Genomic DNA, 18,532 nt, shown 5'->3' with positions numbered 1-18,532 from the left:
TACACTTAATTGTCACATGCTATCTGCAATATCTAATAGCTGAATCAAAATTTCACAAAGTGTCAATTCATCCTACGTTAACAGGTCAAATCAGCAAAATCAACTGCAGTGGGTGAAATCCGCAGCATGAATAGACTTACTGCATATTTCAGTTCTGCAGTCAGTCAAGTTGTGAAATCTCATCCACAATGCTGCTACTGTAATAGGAAGCAGATTTTCCAGATGGAAATATTTGCTGGACATACCCAGGAGTGCTTGTGCTTCAAACCAGCCATACACAAGATAACTGTTGGGAAAACAAAACTGCTATCTTTCCCGAATCTCCCATACAAAAGTACGGTCGACTGAGTGTTCCCAATGGGGAGAGTGGAGAAAGGAAGTAAGCAAGATCGCTATCGAGATTGCTGCAGAGTCACGGTTTTTGTGATGCACCAGTGACCTCATTAGCGATCTCGCTGTGTGTGACACTGAGCAGCGATCTGGCCCCTGCTGTGAGATCGCTGCTCGTTATACACAGTGCTGGTTCATTTTTTGGACGTTGCTCTCCCGCTGTGAAGCACACATCACTGTGTGTGACAGCGAGAGAGCAACAATCCTGAATGTGCAGGGAGCAGGCGTCTGGCAGCCTGCAGTAACCAAGGTAAATATCGGGTCACCAAGCGAAGCCCTTTGTTTGGTTACTCGATATTTACCTTGGTTACTAGCGTCCTCCGCTCTCAGGCTGCCAGTGCCGGCTCCCTGCACACATAGCCAGAGTATAAGCGGTTTGCTTATTAACCCGATGTGTACCCTGGCTAGGAGTGCAGGGAGCCAGCACTAAGCGGTGTGCGCTGATAACCAAGATAAATATCGGGTAACCAAGCGAAGTGCTTTGCTTGGTTACCCGATATTTACCTTAGTTACCAAGCGCAGCATCGCTTCCATGCGTTGCTGCTGACTGGGGGCTGGTCACTGGTGAGATATGCCTGATTGACAGCTCACCAGCGACCATGTAGCGACGCACCAGAGATCCTGACCAGGTCAGATCGCTGGTGGGATCGCTGGAGCGTCGCTAAAGTGTGACTGTACCCTAAGACACTGCTAGAATCATCTGGTAGCAGATTAACTGCCTGCAAAAGGCAAGGATCAGGCGGCTGTATACTGGCTCCGCCAACAGATGACTTCTGGGAAAATGAGAAATAGGTTGCTGAAATTCACAGTAGATGGTCAACTGATTAGGAGAAATTTTATGCAATGTGTATTCTGCAGATTGAGTACAATAAACCTCCCGCAACAAAAGCCCTAAGGGTATGTGCACACTGAGTATTTGCACAAGAGTTGTATGCAGCAAAACCCAGTGTTAACAGGAAAAATACGCTTTATAACAGTATGGACACGTTCTTGCTTGCCTTTATTTTTTAAGTCATTTGAATGGGTAAAAAAAACACTCAATTGACTCAAACGCTTCTGATTGGTGGGTCAAATCAACAATGAAAAAATAAACAGCATATTTCATATACATTCACTTGGCTGGTATTGTAAAACGCTTGTGTGGCAAGAGGGCATAAAAAAAGAAAAAAAAAAAAGAAGTACGTGAACAAGCCCTTTACAGAAGGGTCTGCAACAGAAAATAAATAATACGGCACCTTGAAAGCCAGTAGCTAAAAAATAAAAATGGAGAGTCCTTAACACTAGAACTACTGAGGTAGTCATTTTGACTACTTTGCACTATGTATTTCTATATAGGTGTCACGAGTCCAGTAGTTCTAGTGTTAATAGCTGAGAACTCGTATTTAGCTTTTAAAAAGTATATATACAAAGATATCAAATACCAAGGAGAACCCATTCAGATTTTTCCAGTTGTAGCCATGAACCCCAATTTCCACCACTCCCTGGCCTCGATAACATGGCACACATCTAAAGAGATGAACACACGCTTACTGAACTGTTTGGTATAGTTTGACTACAAAACTAAAAATATATGTAAAAGATTAGATTCACATATGGCAGTATCGCTGCTTAATCCACAGAAACCACACCACGGTGAACCATTTGTACACAAATCACAGATCAAAGTCGTACGTCTGTGGGTAAGCAGAGAAAAAGTTCAAATCAGTGAGTACCCGGATACCATTCATGTGCCGATCAATTTTCATGTTGGTTTGATAAATGAACCTTATGAAAACATCTAATTTGCAAAAAAAAAAAACAAAACACTAATATCTGTATGAGGCCTTAGGGCCGCTTCACACATCCGGCATTTCGCCGGATTGGTGGATCCGGCACACTCCAGTACAGTGTATACTGTACAATGGCATCACGGCAAACTCCGGTAACATGACAGCATGTGACCAGAGGTTGCCGCGATGCCATTGTACAGTATACACTGTACTGGAGTGTTATGGATCTGGCAATCCGGCGAAATGCCGGATGTGTGAAACGGCCCTTAGAAGGGTAGCCCACTTTTTACTTTTAACAAGGGGCTGAGTGTGCTATGTGGTATAATGGGCACGTGTCTTATTTTTCATGAATATTCAGGCTCTTCAAACACACACATTATATATATATATATATATATATATATATATATATATATATATATATATATATATATATATATACATATACATACATACACACACATATACACACACATATTATAAAATAAATGATGTAATAATAAAAAATCATCGTTTTTCGTCAGCACATTGTTCTCAGGCTACATACATAGAACAGTTTATTATGTACTGTGTAAGTAGAGTCTCCCTGACAGGCTATTAGATGACTGACATTTGGCTTGCAAGTGGCCGATCGGTCGTCCTTTAGGCTAGGATATATATGTATGGAACAAATACAAACAGGCCAGTCACATCTGCACACTGCAGACAGCCTGGCTCAGTGGGCAGCTCGGCGGGCTTGTCCACAATGAGGGCATGAGCTGCCTGTATTTACATGCTAAAAATTGCTATTATTATTGAATCAGTGTGTGGGCCGTTAAGCAGAAAGTAAGTACTATGGCCGAAAATACGCTAGTTTGAACACATCCTTATACAGATACATTTACAGTCGGTCCAGCTACTTAAAGAATAGAATATAAAGCTGCTATTCCTCTGTGATTCCTCCTGAAATGACAACTGGGAGTTACCATTGCCCTACAATCTGTCCAGTGTCAGCACATGCTCCATTAACAAATGCAATGATAATACCCAGCAGGCAGTGGATTTATACATTTACAGGAGCAATCCCACAGGAGCAGTAAGGACAGTCCTGGGAAAAGATACTCCAGAGCTTGTTATTATAGGGAATGGCAGTATTTACTAAGACATGTCCGTAGTGACAGCTTCTCTTTACACAGCAAATGCTTCTACGGCTGCTTTCACACATCCGGTTTTTGTAGTGCGGCTCAATCCGGCTCAAAAACCTATGCAACGGATGCGGCGAAAAAAACTGAACCGTTGCATAAGTTTTTCCATGCAGCCCGTCCGTTTGCCGGATGCGGCTTTATACTGAGCATGCGCAGTGCAAAAAAACGCATCCGGCCGCCGCATGCGTTTTTTGCCGCATCCGGCGTCCATAGGCTTGCATTGTAAATTGCGCCGGATCTGCGGTTTTTCCACCGCACAAAAAAACGTGCCAGGCAACGTTCCATCCGGCCGCCGCATGGGCTAAATATGCCGCATCCGGCAAAAAACGGTTGCAACGCAAGGCCATGCAGCACAATACGACGCTAATGCAAGTCTATGCAGAAAAAACACAACCTGCGGCAAAAAAAACGGTTGCGTTTTTTCTGCAAAGCGCCGTATTGTGCCGCACGGCAAAAACCGGATGTATGAAAGCGGCCTAACCGGCATGAAAAATAATACAAAAATATTCCAGGACAGTGAGGAGAGTATCACGAGCTTCACTTATAGTCTGGTGACAGATTAGATAGAAAATGATCCAAATGTAGTATATGTGAAATTGCTCCGGCCTCCATGTCCAGAGGCAGCAAGAACAGTTCTATTCTCATTGACTATTTGGCAATGGTTCATTAGAGTAAGGGCGGCTTTGCACACTACGACATCGCAGGTGCGATGTCGGTGGGGTCAAATCGAAAGTGACGCACATCCGGCGTCACTTGCGATGTCGTAGTGTGTAAATCCTAGATGATACGATGAACGAGCGCAAAAGCGTCGTTATCGTATCATCGGTGCAGGCTCCAACATTTCCATAATGCCGGTGCCGCGACAGGTACGATGTAGTTCCTCGTTCCTGCGGCAGCACACATCGGTGTGTGTGAAGCCGCAGGAACGAGGAACATCTCCTTACCTGCCGCCAGCGGCTATGCGGAAGGAAGGAGGTGGGCGGGATGTTTACATCCTGCTCATCTCCGCCCCTCCGCCTCCATTGGCCGCCTGCCGTGTGACGTCGCTGTGACGCCGCACGACCCGCCCCCTTAGGAAGGAGGCGGTTCACCGGCCAGAGCGACGGCCGCAGGGCAGGTGAGTGCATGTGAAGCTGGCGTAGCGATAATTATCGCTACGCCAGCTATCACAAGATATCATACCTGCGACAGGGGCGGGGACTATCGCGTGCGACATCGCAGCATCGCCTTGCGATGTCGCAACGTGCAAAGCCCGCCTAAGACCATAGGCAAGAACTAAAAATGTTCAGTCACATGGAACCCTACATCCTCCTTACGTTTTAATGTCCTTACAGGGAATCTGTCAGCAGGTTTTTGCTGTGTGTTCTGAGAGCAGGATAATGTGCCTCCCCCATACTCTGGAACGCTCTACCTCAGCATATCAGACTCTCACCTACCGTGGAAAGCTTCAAGAGGAACCTCAAAACCCATCTCTTCCAACAAGCCTACAACCTACAATAGCCCTCAGTCCAGTACACCACTGAGCAACCAGCTCTGTCCTCACCTATTGTACCATCACCCATTCCCTGTAGACTGAGCCCTTGCGGACAGGGTCCTCTCTCCTCCTATACCAGTCTGTTATGTACTGTTAATGATTGTTGTACGTATACCCTCTTTCACTTGTAATGCACCATGGAATAAATGGCGCAATAATAATAATAATAATAATAATAATAATGTAGGTAGGGGCTGAGAGCCTGATTGCAGGGATGTGTGCATCATACTGCTCTCAGATTACATAGCAAAAAACCTCCTGACAAGATTCCCTTTAGTGTAGACAATCAGTCACCAAGTAGATGGTGCCTTACCTGACATTAAGTGACAGCACTACAATCAGTGCTCTGTCACCACTAAGGCCTCTTTCACACATCAGCTTTTTCCATCAGTTACAATCCGTCTTGTGACTCATGTGACGGATCAGTCATAGATTGTGGTAAAACGAATGCGACAAATCCAATAAAAAAAATGGATCCGTCGTCCAATTTTTTTTACATGGGAATGTATGTGAAGAGAGAGCGATTTGTTCAGCCAGACACTGTTTAATCACATCTGAGCATGCGCTGTTAAAAAAAAACGGAAACTGTTTCTGTATTCTGTCATAGGACGGATCCTGCGCCCATAGGCTTCCATTCTAAAAGACGGCAGACAGAAAAAATCCCGCCGTCCATTTTTTCAACGGTGACAAAAAAGTTCCTCTAGACATAGCTACCATCGCCCGCAAAGACATTTTTCGACGGATCCGTCGTACGATAGATGCAACGTCAGGCCATCCGTTACAATACATCGCTAATACAAGTCAATGGGAAAAAACGGATCCAGCACTGAATCCGTTTTTTTTTTCACATTTCGAAGGATTGCAATTGATGGCAAAAAACTGGTATGTGAAAGGGGCCTAAGGCTTCTTTCACACAAGCATATTTGAAACGTCCACGATATGGATGCATTATGAAAAAAGATGCATCAGTATTTCATCAGAATTTTCATTCATTGGTGTTTTTTTTCTCCTATCCGGCAAATGAACAGGATAGGAATAAATGTAAATACCGATGCTAAAACTGACCAAATGCTGATGCATCCATATGTAAGTACTCCCAAGGGCATTTATGGTCGTATCCTAGCACAGCGTCTTTTTGTAAAACAGACATGAAAAAAAAAAAAATAAAGTACAGTATATGTGAAAAATCCTACTGGTTTCCATTAGCGCCACGTTTCAATCCATAGAAATGGATAAAATAATGATGATGAGATGGTTTGTGTGAAAAAAGTCTAAGGGTGAGTGCACATGATCAGTGTATGCAGTGTTTTCTACGCAGCGTATTTTTTGCCGAGTCCAAAACACTGCGATTACAGTAGAACAGTGGATGGGATGTATAGAAATCTCAGGCCCATCTGCTTCTTTTCTCCGCAGCGTAAACTGACCTGCAGTGCAGCTTCCCGAGCCGCAGTAAGGGTACCGTCACACTTTAGCGACGCTCCAGCGATCCCACCAGCGAGCTGACCTGGTCAGGATCGCTGGTGCGTCGCAACATGGTCGCTGGTGAGCTGTCAATCAGGCAGATCTCACCAGCGACCAGCCCCCAGCCAGCAGAGACGCGTGGAAGCGATGCTGCGCTTGGTAACTAAGGTAAATATCGGGTAACCAAGCGCTTGGTTACCAGCGCACACCGCTTAGCGCTTGCTCCCTGCACTCCTAGCCAGAGTACACATTGGGTTAATAAGCAAACCGCTTTGCTTATTTACCCCATGTGTACTCCGGCTACTTGTGCAGGGAGCAGGAAGCCAGCACTGGCAGCCTGAGAGCGGCGGACACTAGTAACCAAGGTAAATATCGGGTAACCAAGCAAAGGGCTTCGCTTGGTTACCCGATATTTATCTTGGTTACAGCTTACCGCAGGCTGCCAGAAGCCGGCTCCCTGCACATTCAGATCGTTGCTCTCTCGCTGTCAAACACAGCAATGTGTGCTTCACAGCGGGAGAGCAACGTCCAAAAAAATGATCCAGCACTGTGTGTAACGAGCAGCGATCTCACAGCAGGGGCCAGATCGCTGCTCAGTGTCACACCCAGCGAGATCACTAAAGAGGTCACTGGTGAGTCACAAAAACCATGACTCAGCAGCGATCTCGCTAGCGATCTCGCTATGTGAGAAGTACCCCTATGTCAATTCATGCTGCAGAGCCGTGAGAGTTCTCAAAGGGGAGAACACGGCAGAAGTCTGCAGCAGCCAGAACCCTGATCATGGGCACTTGTAACAGTTAATTCTAATTTTTCGGAAGTCAGAAATTCACAAAAAGTCACAAATTGCCGAGACCGACCAGAGCGATGCAGCAAAATGATGAAGACGGTGGCAGATGAATGAATATAAAAGGGGCAGAGGACTTACATTTAAAGCAGCACTCCAGAGGCGCAAAAAAAAAAAATAAAAAAAAAAAAAAACAAAACAATTGCTGGAATGGTTCTTTAAATGACAACACAAGTTAAATAGGACTAATAGAGAGTATTCAATTTTGACAAAAAAAAAAAAAAAAAATCAAAAAAGGAATGGCGAAGAAGCTTTGGATGATTGCTTATTTCTTCCATGGAGTGGGCAGTAGACAGTACACAGAAACTTGCACATAACAGCAAGTCAAATTTAGAACTTGCTGCACATAAGGAAAGCCTAATATCGATGAGCTATCACTAAAATAGATCATCAGTATCAGATCAATAAGGGTCCGAAGCCTGGCACCACCAATCAGCTGGTATCAGTTTCCCCGGAGCAGTTTCCTAAGACAACGCCAGTCCACATGTTGTTCGTATGCTGCTGTGAGAAGCCAGCATGGCCAAAACGTGCTACAGGGCCTGCAGTGTCTCCAGACTTGTCTCCCATCGAGCAAACCTGGGATGTCATTACGAAGTAACTACCGTATATGCCGGCGTATAAGACGACTGGGCGTATAAGACGACCCCCAACTTCTGCCCTAAAAATATAGAATTTGGGATATACTCACTGTATAAGACTACCCCGCTCCCAAATGAAAAAAAGTCTGCTTTGATTGCAACATGTTAATTTTAATTCCGCGAGAGCCGTACAATATGTGTTTAAAGGGCCATTGACAGATCAATTGCTCCAATGTTCACTTAGTACAGCAAGGAATGCTCCTCCCTGCTGTATAAAGCCACATCTGGACTGAAACAATGGTACTACACTCTGCTACAAACAGACACACACAACTCTGCTACAAACAGACAAACACACACAACTCTGCTACATACAGACAAACACATACAACTCTGCTACATACAGACAAACACACACAACTCTGCTACATACAGACAAACACACACAACTCTGCTACATACAGACAAACACATACAACTCTGCTACATACAGACAAACACATACAACTCTGCTACATACAGACAAACACATACAACTCTGCTACATACAGACAAACACGTACAACTCTGCTACATACAGACAAACACGTACAACTCTGCTACATACAGACAAACACGTACAACTCTGCTACATACAGACAAACACATACAACTCTGCTACATACAGACAAATACACACAACTCTGCTGCTCTGTGGGGCCTGCACCCGCGGCTCGGCGGGTACAGCACCCGCGGCATCGGCGGGGGGGGATTGGCAGGGCATACATCTGGGGGGTTAGAAGCAGCTCACCGGGGCCCATAATGGGCACAAGTCCCCCTGTGTTAGATATCTCCCCCATAGTGCTGCCCATGGCCCCTATATAGATCGCACAAGTCCCCCTGTGTCAGATATCGCCCCCATAGTGCTGCCCATGGCCCCTATAGATCGCACAAGTCCCCCTGTGTCAGATATGGCCCCTAGGCTGCTGCCCATAGTAAAATAAAACCCTCTTTCCTTATCTCCTGTCTGCTCCGTGCTTCTGTTCTTCCACTTCCTGGTTGTCAGTGCGGTCATGTGATCGGCACAGCAGGCTGAGATCTCTGCCTGATCACAGTGGAAGCAGGGACACTGGGAGAAACGCTGGAGGGGGTAAGTTAAAGCTTTTTTATTTTAGAATGAGCAGCAGCCTGGGGGCCAAATCTAACACATGGGGGACATGTGCGATCACACTGGGACGCAGGCTCATATAATACGCACCGCTCACCAGCCCCTCACTGCGTGCGATTTCAGCACCATTGGAGATGGACAGCGGCTGTGCATATTATATGAGCGGGTGCAGGAGATCAAAGGATGCAGCCCGCAGTGTTCCCCTGTGCTCCAGAGCTGCTTCCACCAACTCCCCTGGACGCTGCATTGTACATACACACCCCCCCCCCCCGTATATCCGGCGTATAAGACGACCCCCCACTGTAGCCATTATTTTAAGGGGGTAAAAAGTCGTCTTATACGCCAGTATATACGGTATAACGGGAGATACCAGCATTGGATCTTGATGATTTTTGTTTTCAAGTGCATTCGGTGTTGCAGAATATTCCTTAGACAACCATTAATAATCATTAATTTAAGTGACGCTCATACTCTATAAAAAATAAATAAGATTTTTTGAAAAAATCTCATAATACATCTATCCATCCTGAGATTTTCAGAATGTCAGGACGTTTCCTGCAACAAGATAACAGGATAACGTAAAGCAATAACACTAAAGGCCCCGTCGCACACAACGAGATCGCTAATGAGATCGTTCCTGAGTCACCGCTCCTGTGAAGCAGCAACGATCTCACCAGCGATCTCGTTATGTGTGACACCTACCAGTGATCAGGCCCCTGCTGTGAGATCTCTAGTCCTTGAAAATGGTCTGGACCATTCGGCTTCAAAGGTTATGTCCTGCTGGGCAGGATGCATCGCTGTGTTTGACACCTACCAATGACCTCCTAACAAAGTCTCAACGCCTGCCGAGATCGTTACTGCGTCGTTGGTAAGATCTGACTGTGTGACATCTCATCAGCGACCTCCCAGCGACTTACCAGCGATCCTTATCCGGTCGTATCGTCTTCGGGATCGCTGGTAAATCATTGTGTGTGACTGGGCCTTTACTGACCCTGAAAGGTCTCCTTAAGCCCTATATAAAGATAACATTAGTATTGTACTAGAAAAATCACCTGACATATTCCCTTTAATAGAGCAGAATTGTAAAACCAAAACAACATTTCGGTAAGACTGACAGCTACCATGGTGGATCATCAAAGCATTACACATTATCTGCCTTGCAATGGATTCTCTGGAAATTTGGCAGCACGCACAGAAATACCAATACAATTGTGTCATCTGCAAGCGGTGCCAAAAGCACAGTTAATGCTAGTGCAGTGCCCCTACAATTAAACCATAATAAATAAAATAATAAAAGCCTTTATTTAATAAATACAATGTTTTTCTACACGACTACCAAAGAACGAAGATGGCCATGCAAATCAGACTGCCGTCAGCTGTCTAAAGATTTCCCCATAAACCGAATCAACCAAACTACATAGAATAATTCGGGAGGGAGATAACTTGACTCACAGTGGAACAAAAATACTGGATAAAATGTCAAAATAAAAAACACAATTAGACCGCATTCACACTTCGAAAACTAAGGAAAAAAAAAACTGACAATTGTAAACCTAATTATGGAGTGAATTCAAGAAAACTCATTTTTCATTACAAGTTTTCAATGTTAATGTTTTATTTCTGGTTTGGGCTCAAAAAAGGCAGAAAATACTGACGGGCCAAAGTTTTCAAATCTGACCAGCGTCACTTTATGTGGCAATAACTCTACAAAGTATCAACATATCCCAGTGATTTTAAAGTGTTTTTTGTGACACATTTTATGAAATTGGTAAATTTAGGTCAATATATTTTGCATTTATTTATAAAAGTATCAGAAACTTGACAAAATTGTCTAAATATTTGTAATATTCAAAACCTTGAATGATTGTTACTTTAAGGGTACGGTTCCACTTGCGTTTTGCACGGACGAGTGTAATCCGATAAAACATCGGATTGTCCTCACTCTAGTGTTAAACTATGGGGCAGTGTCCATCGGCTATTGATTTCTTAAGACATAGCGGCATGCGGAATGAATCACAGCATGCTGCATTTGACAGCGAGTCTCAGGTCACGCACCTCCATACAAGTCTATGGGAGCGCGTGAAACATCGCACTGCACTCGCATGTCATCCGACTGCAGTGTGATGTACACAGACAGTGGAGGAGTTGGGGAGAAAGTGCTCCCTCCCTCTTCTCCGCAGCTGTGATATGATGACCCTCGGCTGACACCCGCAGCAGAGGGTCATTAGCATCTCACATCGGAAGCTATACGCTAGTGGAACCAAACCCTAATCCAGATAATCACACCTGACAAAATAGTTAATACATAACAATTAGGCCATGCCTATTTTACATCAGCACTATCTTTATAATGTTCTTTTATTTTGTTTGGATATTAAAAGATTTAAAATTGGAGCAGTACTTTTTAATTTTCTAAGGAAATCTACAAAACTTTTTTTTTTTTATGGATCTATGTATTTTTGAAGTGACTTTGGGGGACCTATATATATCGGACAATCCCAAAACGTGATACCATTTTACAAACAGTGCACCTCATATTCAAAGCTGGTGTATTTTATTAACCCTTCAGCTGCTTTTCAGAAATGAATGCAAAGTGGCAGGACCGGAAAGGAAAATGTTACTTTTACCACCTAAATTTTGCTACCATCTGAACAGGTCACTATAGCTGGCAGGCTCTAAGGCTGGGAATTGCCATGGCAACCATCAGGAGCACACAATCATGATCTGAGATGCCGATATGGTTCTAGAGGGAGCCCCTCTACTCTTAACCATCTAGATACCAATTAAAGGGAGCCAATCACCAGGATTTTCCTATATAAGCTAAAGCCAGTGCTATACTGGCACTATCAGGCTGATTCTATACATACCTGTAGTGGGCAGCTCGGATGTTTAGGTTTTGAAATACAAGAAAGTAAAGTTTATAATATCAGCAGCTTCTTAAGTGACAGTTGCACTGGAGCAGATCATATATTCAGTTATCCCCTCCCCCTGTTTGTATAGTGGTTATGCTAATTCTAACGATTCACTTTGTCTAGCAGGACCTGTGGTAAGGTCATAACCATGTGACGTGGTATCCAGCTTTGGTGTATGAGGCACCGCCCCTTCTGGTCACATGGGTATGCTAATTGTAAAAGAGGGAGGGGATAACTATGAATATATTATCTGCTCCTTTGCTGCTGTCACTCAAGAAGCTGCTGATTTTATAAACTTTACTTTCTTGGATTTCAAAACCTATCCATCGGAGCTGACCATTGCAGGTATGTATAGAATCACCCTGATAGTGCCAGTATAGCACTGGCTTTAGGTTATATGCGAAAATCCTGGTGATTGATTCCCTTTAACAGCAGAATCTAAGGGGTTACACAACCATAGTCGGCGCAGACACCAATAGTGACTGATGCAACAGGGTGTCAGCTATAGTATACATCTGCTGGTGCATTGTTAGGGGGAGTCATCAGGGGAAGCTATTCACATCTCAGGTCAGTAAAAAGACGTATTGGGGTTTACTAAGGGGTTAATACTAGTGATGGGCGAGCACTAATGTTTGAATGCTCGTTACCCAAGTCAGACACTCTGATGAGCTCAACGCGAGTAAGGCTGCTTTCATACTACGTTTTTTTTACCAAGCGTCATGAAGGGTTTTTTGCTGCAAAAGCGGATCCTGTTTTTGCAAAGAAAAACGCATGCAAACGCATGTGTTATTTTGCAGGATCCTGTCACTAAGTTTATGGGCGGGCATTGGATTCATGTGATCGGGAGTGAGGGGAACTGAACATGAAAGACTGGGAGCCGGCTTCTGACAGCTGTGGAGGTTCGTAACCAAGGTAAACATTGGGTAACTCGCTTGGATACCCGATATTTACATTGGTTACGAGCATCTGCATCTGCTAGGAGCCTGTTCCCTGCACACGTAACCAAGGTAAACATCAGGTAACTTGCTTGGATACCAGATATTTACATTGGTTACAAGCGTCTGCAGCTGCTAGGAGCCGGGCTCCCTGCACACGTAACCAAGATAAACATCCGGTAACTAAGACCGCGGTTACCCGATGTTTACCTTGGTTACGAGCGTCCTCCGCTCTCAGGCGGGGGAGAGTGGAGAGAGGGGGGCGGGGAGGGAGAGAGAGACTGATCACCCAAGGCTGGTTTCTGGGCATGCTCAGTAGAGCAAGCAGGATCCTGTCTATTATCAGCATGCCAGCGTTCACATGCGTTTGCGTGCTGTTTAGTCAGGATCCAGCAATTTGCAGTATTTGGACGCAGCTCAAAAACGCTACAAGTAGCGTTTTTGAAAAAAGTTAAAAAACTGCAATTCGCTGGATCCTCACTATAACGCACGCAAATGCAGGGGAACGCATGTTGACGCGAATCCATTGCAAATGCATTGAAATGAAAACGCATTTGCACTGGATCCGTTTTTGCGTTAAAAAAACAGTGTGAAAGCAGCCTAAGGAGTCTGATCGGGTCTCCGCCCACATACAGCCCGCCATACACAGAGCATTTCCGGAGGGGGGGGGGAATCAGCTACTGGCTCTCCCTGGGGTGCCTGCACCCATCATGCAGTGAAGCACGTCTGTGCATTGTGATCATTGTTTCGCGGACAAAATATGCAAGCACCCGAACACTCGGCCAAACTCCGTGAGTACACCGATTAAGTAAAGAGCAGTGCAGAACATGTTCACCCATCACTAGTTAATACTAATATGTTAACAAGACATCAGGGAGTTTAGGTGGCCAAAATTCTTGTCTTTCATGGCTGGTGTGTCTAGGCTGCCATTTTCAACTACAGCACCCAACGTCCAAAAAAATACATCGCAAATCAGTATCTCACATCGGTCAGAATCTGTCACACCCAGTGAATATCATGAAGAGATGGCCACTTTTTCTGCCCAAAATCTCTACCATATGGCCATCTCCAGGCGAAGCCAATTGAGTTGATGAAAATGTGACAAAAGTTCTGTTAAGTGCCCATACTCAGACGCCAATCAATGGCAAATTCCCTCTAAGGCCATGTTCCCACACAGCGTGAATGCTGAGTATTACTGCTGTGATTAATTGTCCAAGCACATTGAATGTGATTTCATGAAAACTCCTGCCCACCATTCATCTAAAGACGCTGTTGAACTGTGAAATTTTATTGTGCTTTTATTTTTTTTGTTTCTTTTTCACCTGCAAAACAGCTCGGTCAATTGTATCCTTGCAAAATTAAAGGGGCATTTACACTGGAAGATAATCATGAATGAGTGCGGTTAATAATGCTCATTTCACGATTATCTACAATCACCCAATGAACAAGCCAAATGTTGGATAATCAGATGAAATGATCTTTTGCACAGAGTAAGAGATCATCATTCTCGTATGGGCATCGTTATTAGTGATGAGCGAGCACTACCATGCTTGGTACTAATAACGAGCTGTTGGCTGCTCAGATGGGCGCAACTTGTGTACCCAAGTATATTGGAAGTCAGGTGGGACTTGAGTATTTCTTCAGTAAAAATGCTTGGGTTCCCATTGACTTCCAATCTACTTGGGTATTCGAGTCGCGCCCATATGAGCAGCTAACAGCTCGTTACTAGTACCAAGCATGGTAGAGCTCACTCATCACTAATTATGTGTAAACAGGACTGGCGCTGCAGAGAACCATGGAAGGCTATACGCACTGAGCAGTCAAGTATACATCGCTCAGTGGACATAGTTTGCTTTGATCTGCCTGTCTAAACAGGCAGTCAAGTAACCGCTGACTGGTAAAGGTTTACCGATTGGCAGTCATATGACACTGCCATTCGGTCTGTGTAAACAGGACTAAAATGAGTGGGGGGACACCGACAGTGGGGAGACACCGACAGTGGAACAGGGCTGCTAAAGTTTAAAGTCACAGCATGACTGCTACATGTGAACGCAGATAAAACAAATTAAACCGCTCCTGATTTGGACGACTGGGGCTGGGTTTACAAAATGTAGTAATGGCCAGTTCTTGCTTTTCTATGGTTATTGGCATTGCAATTTTTACACCTGAAACTTCTTTTAGAACATTTTCCCTGGTAAAGCCTCAGTACTGTGTAGTAATATGCAGCCTGTTAAAGGGGACAGATGAGTTATCACATTTAAAGGGAGAAATTTTATTGCAAAGTAACTTACAAAAAAAAGTAAATATGTAAAAAAGGGGTAATCTATATGTGGCATAGCTAATCATTGGAGGTAACAATGACCCGCCTCTGTCGCTGGCTAAACAGGACCAGTAGGTAGGGACCAGTGGGGACCAGCTAAGTGCACAAGATCGGCTAAGGCGGGCATCACTACTTAGATTTATTTTTTAAGCACGGAGTCGTTTGAGAAAAAAAATATATAATAACAGAAGAAAAAAAAATGTCATCGCTGGCCAACCAGAAAATGGAATCAGTCATGATTGTATACCGTCCTAGAGGGCATCTGCTTACCCGTGACTAAGCTCCTAGAAATGTTCCCTACGCCTTCATGGCAATAACTCCTTTGGCTTGTGAATGTCCCACAGCCATATCGAAAAGTGACAACCGAACTCCAAACAGCCACGAACGAGAAGTCTAAAGAACACCCCACAGCCGTGTCTGTAAGCGTGCAAGGCAACAAATAAAAGAAAGATCATGCCTCTTCCAAAACGGAACTGAAGTTTCGACAGAAATGGGTGTAAGGAATGACAAGTTCCACCAGTGGAGACCTCTGCTCGGACACAAGCTGGCTCTATCGGCCGCCCTCCCTGCATTACTACAGAGCCATCGCCTGCCAATGTCACATAAGACAAGACCTGGAGCGTACAGACTTACATTCACCCCATCACAGCCACACAGGAAGAGGGGACATTATTAACCATTTCCAGTCACTCCACATTCTTTCCAAGGGGCTGCTGTTCCTTCCTTTGGCGGCCACAAAGGGGAGGAGAGCTGTGCAGTAACCTCTTTCCGTTCAAGCTTAGGTGGGGCCCAATTCTCTATTTCGTATGTCCACACAAGAGAAATGAAGCGCTGCCTATTGTGGCGCTGCCACTGTGCCTGCCCTAGCCTCCTACTACCTGACCTCAGCTGCTCCGCACTCAGCTGTGGCGTGTGATGCCCGGCCACCTTGGCACTCCAGTGAGGTGGTCACACAACCAGGCAGACAGGAAGTTTCAGAGACTGACAGCAGCTGCCCCCCTGAGTAATCCGCCATATACAGGGGGCATGCCCATCCACAGGGCACACACTCAGCTGGCACCATAAAGGAGTGCCAGGACAAACACTACAAGTATGCAGAAAATGGCAATTCCAGGAGTGGCCAGCCCCTGTGCTGGCACGTCTACTTCACACCAAGCCATTGTCTGATGCGCTGCCCACACCCCTGCTCACAGAGTTGCGCCTTTAAGTCCCCAATTCAGACAGCACAGCAGAATACCGCAGCCGGCCGCTGCACTACAGTACCTGGGCCCGGCCTCACTCCACTGCCCCATCCTGGAGCCCCAAAGGGTGGCCCGGGTCTGTAGGGTGCACGCCCCGCCGCCCCCGCACACACTCACCCTGCTGTCCTCCCTCTCCTGGATGGGCCCGGGCGCTGCCTGGGATCCCCGCCGCCTCCCGCTTGTCCTCCTCCGCTCGGGACACACAGCGCCACCGACCCAGCCTGGGTGAGGCTCCCAGCTCTCCCCCCTCCCGTGACGTCACCGCGCCAGTCTCCCTCAGCCCGTGCGCGCTCCAGAGGATCCGGCTACGCGCGTCCACGCTGCACGTCACCGGTGCTGAGAGCGGAGTGCGGCGCGGCCACGAGTGTTAACCCGTTCACTGCATGGGGTGGGGCACCGAGCGGGCCATTGGTGAAGTGTAATAAATTAAGCGGATGACCTGAGCACAGAATGGTGGGAGACTTCATTACTAGAGGCGTGTAACATCATATAACGTTATATGCGGAACAGACGCACTCACAAGTATAGAAAGTCGCACAGATTACTGCGACAAGTCCCTCAGGAAGCTCACATTTACCTCAGGGCACTGCGCAGCCTGTATTTCTGTGCAGCTGAGACACTAGGGTCGGGGGCTGAAAGAGAAAATGGAAAATGAACGGTAATATGTGCTAATACTGTAGAAGTGTGTATTGTTTGACCACAGGATACGTTTGGGATTAGCCCATAGTGGGGAGCTAGTATGCAGGGATAGTGACGGTTTCCTGTTAGGTGGGGGGACCATTTTACTGCCGGGGGCCATTTGGAAATTTCAACCAACCTTCGGGGGCCGCACAAAACTATCAACTTGAAAATTACCCTATATATTTGGTCAAACAATTAAGGCTAGTTTCACACTTGCGTTGGACGGCTTCCGTAGCATTGCGTTGTGTGACGGATGCAACGGATGCGTTGCATATAGTGGCACAACGCAATGCTACGGATCGTACAAAACAACGGAAAGCTTCATTTTTTTTTTCTTCTTCTTTACAGTTTACCGGCAGCCGACTATTGTGAACGATCAGCCAATCGCTCTCAATAGCTGGCGGCCGAGCGCTCAGCTGGGCGCCCTCACATGCTGGCGGCCGGGCGATCAGCTGAGCGCCCTGACATGCCGGCGGCCGGTCGCTCAGCTGAGCGCTGTCACTTGTCGGCGGCCGGGCATGCCGGCGGGCGGTCGCTCAGCTGAGCGCTGTCACTTGCCGGCGGCCGGGCATGCCGGCGGGCGGTCGCTCAGCTGAGCACTGTCACTTGCCGGCGGCCGGGCATGCCGGCGGGCGGGCACTCAGCTTCAGCCACCGAGAGACAACAAAAATAAAGTTTGTGATTTAAAAAAAAAAAGAGCATGCGCAGTGAAATCCTACGGATTGCGCTGCTCAAAAAAACGTTACATGCTGCGTTCCTTCCGCCCGACGCAGCGTCATAATAACGACGCTGCGTCGTCCAGCGGATGCAACGCAGACACTTGCGTTACAGTGCAAGTACATACAAGTCTATGGAGAATAGCGCAGTGCGTTAACGAACTGCGCTATTCTCCATAGTGACGGAATGCACTGAACGCAAGTGTGAAAGTAGCCTAACTCACTGTGGCGGCTGGAGCTTCTACTCTTTGGTGCAGCTGTAATATTAGGTGATACTGATCTTGCTTTTCACAACTGCTTTTCCAGGTTTGAGTTGGCTGGGCCTGCTGTATATATGTGGCGCCCTGGACAAGCCAGGACGTCACAGGTACTACACCAACACACCCCACACCCCGGCTAGGCACACCTAGGTCAAACACAAATCCTTGTTGCCTTCCTCCAGGGGCTGATGTCCACACCAGGGGGTGGACCAGGCGGTTGGCCCCGCCCACCGAGGAGTTCACAGTCCTGGAGGCGGGAAAAGGGATCAGTTTCGAGTTGGGGTGGAGTTGGGGAAGTGGCGGTGAAGGGGACTGGCCGTGTCCGGGTGCGTGACCCGGGCACGTACAGCGGGGTTGGCAGACGGTGGTGGCCGTCTGCGAGAGAGGCTGATTGGAGTGAGCCGTGAGGACCGGGGACGGGCGGTGGCCCGCCGGTGCCGGATCGGGAAGTGAGGGGAGGCCGGCGCCATCCGGCGGGGCCTGCGGACCCCGACCGGGCTGGGAGTCGCCGTGGAGCTGGTCGGGTCCGTTGGAGGGGGGAACCTCCGGGGTTTCCCGGC

The 18,532-nt window shown here is 46.6% G+C and overlaps 1 protein-coding gene across 1 annotated transcript in view; it reads right to left on the bottom strand.

Moving 5' to 3' along the window:
- The window catches only part of RAP1B (RAP1B, member of RAS oncogene family), a 94,262-nt gene extending 77,685 nt beyond the window's left edge, over window positions 1–16,577 (bottom strand). The window contains exon 1 of the mRNA XM_075344828.1: window positions 16,433–16,577. The gene's annotated coding sequence lies outside the window, so the exon portion shown is untranslated. The remainder of the gene's footprint in view (window positions 1–16,432) is intronic.
- Window positions 16,578–18,532: the final 1,955 nt, after the last annotated feature.

Source organism: Anomaloglossus baeobatrachus, chromosome 4, assembly GCF_048569485.1.
Source record: "Anomaloglossus baeobatrachus isolate aAnoBae1 chromosome 4, aAnoBae1.hap1, whole genome shotgun sequence".
Classification (NCBI taxonomy): domain Eukaryota; kingdom Metazoa; phylum Chordata; class Amphibia; order Anura; family Aromobatidae; genus Anomaloglossus; species Anomaloglossus baeobatrachus.
Note: the sequence above shows the minus strand (reverse complement) of the source record. Positions and strands in the feature narration are given on the sequence as shown.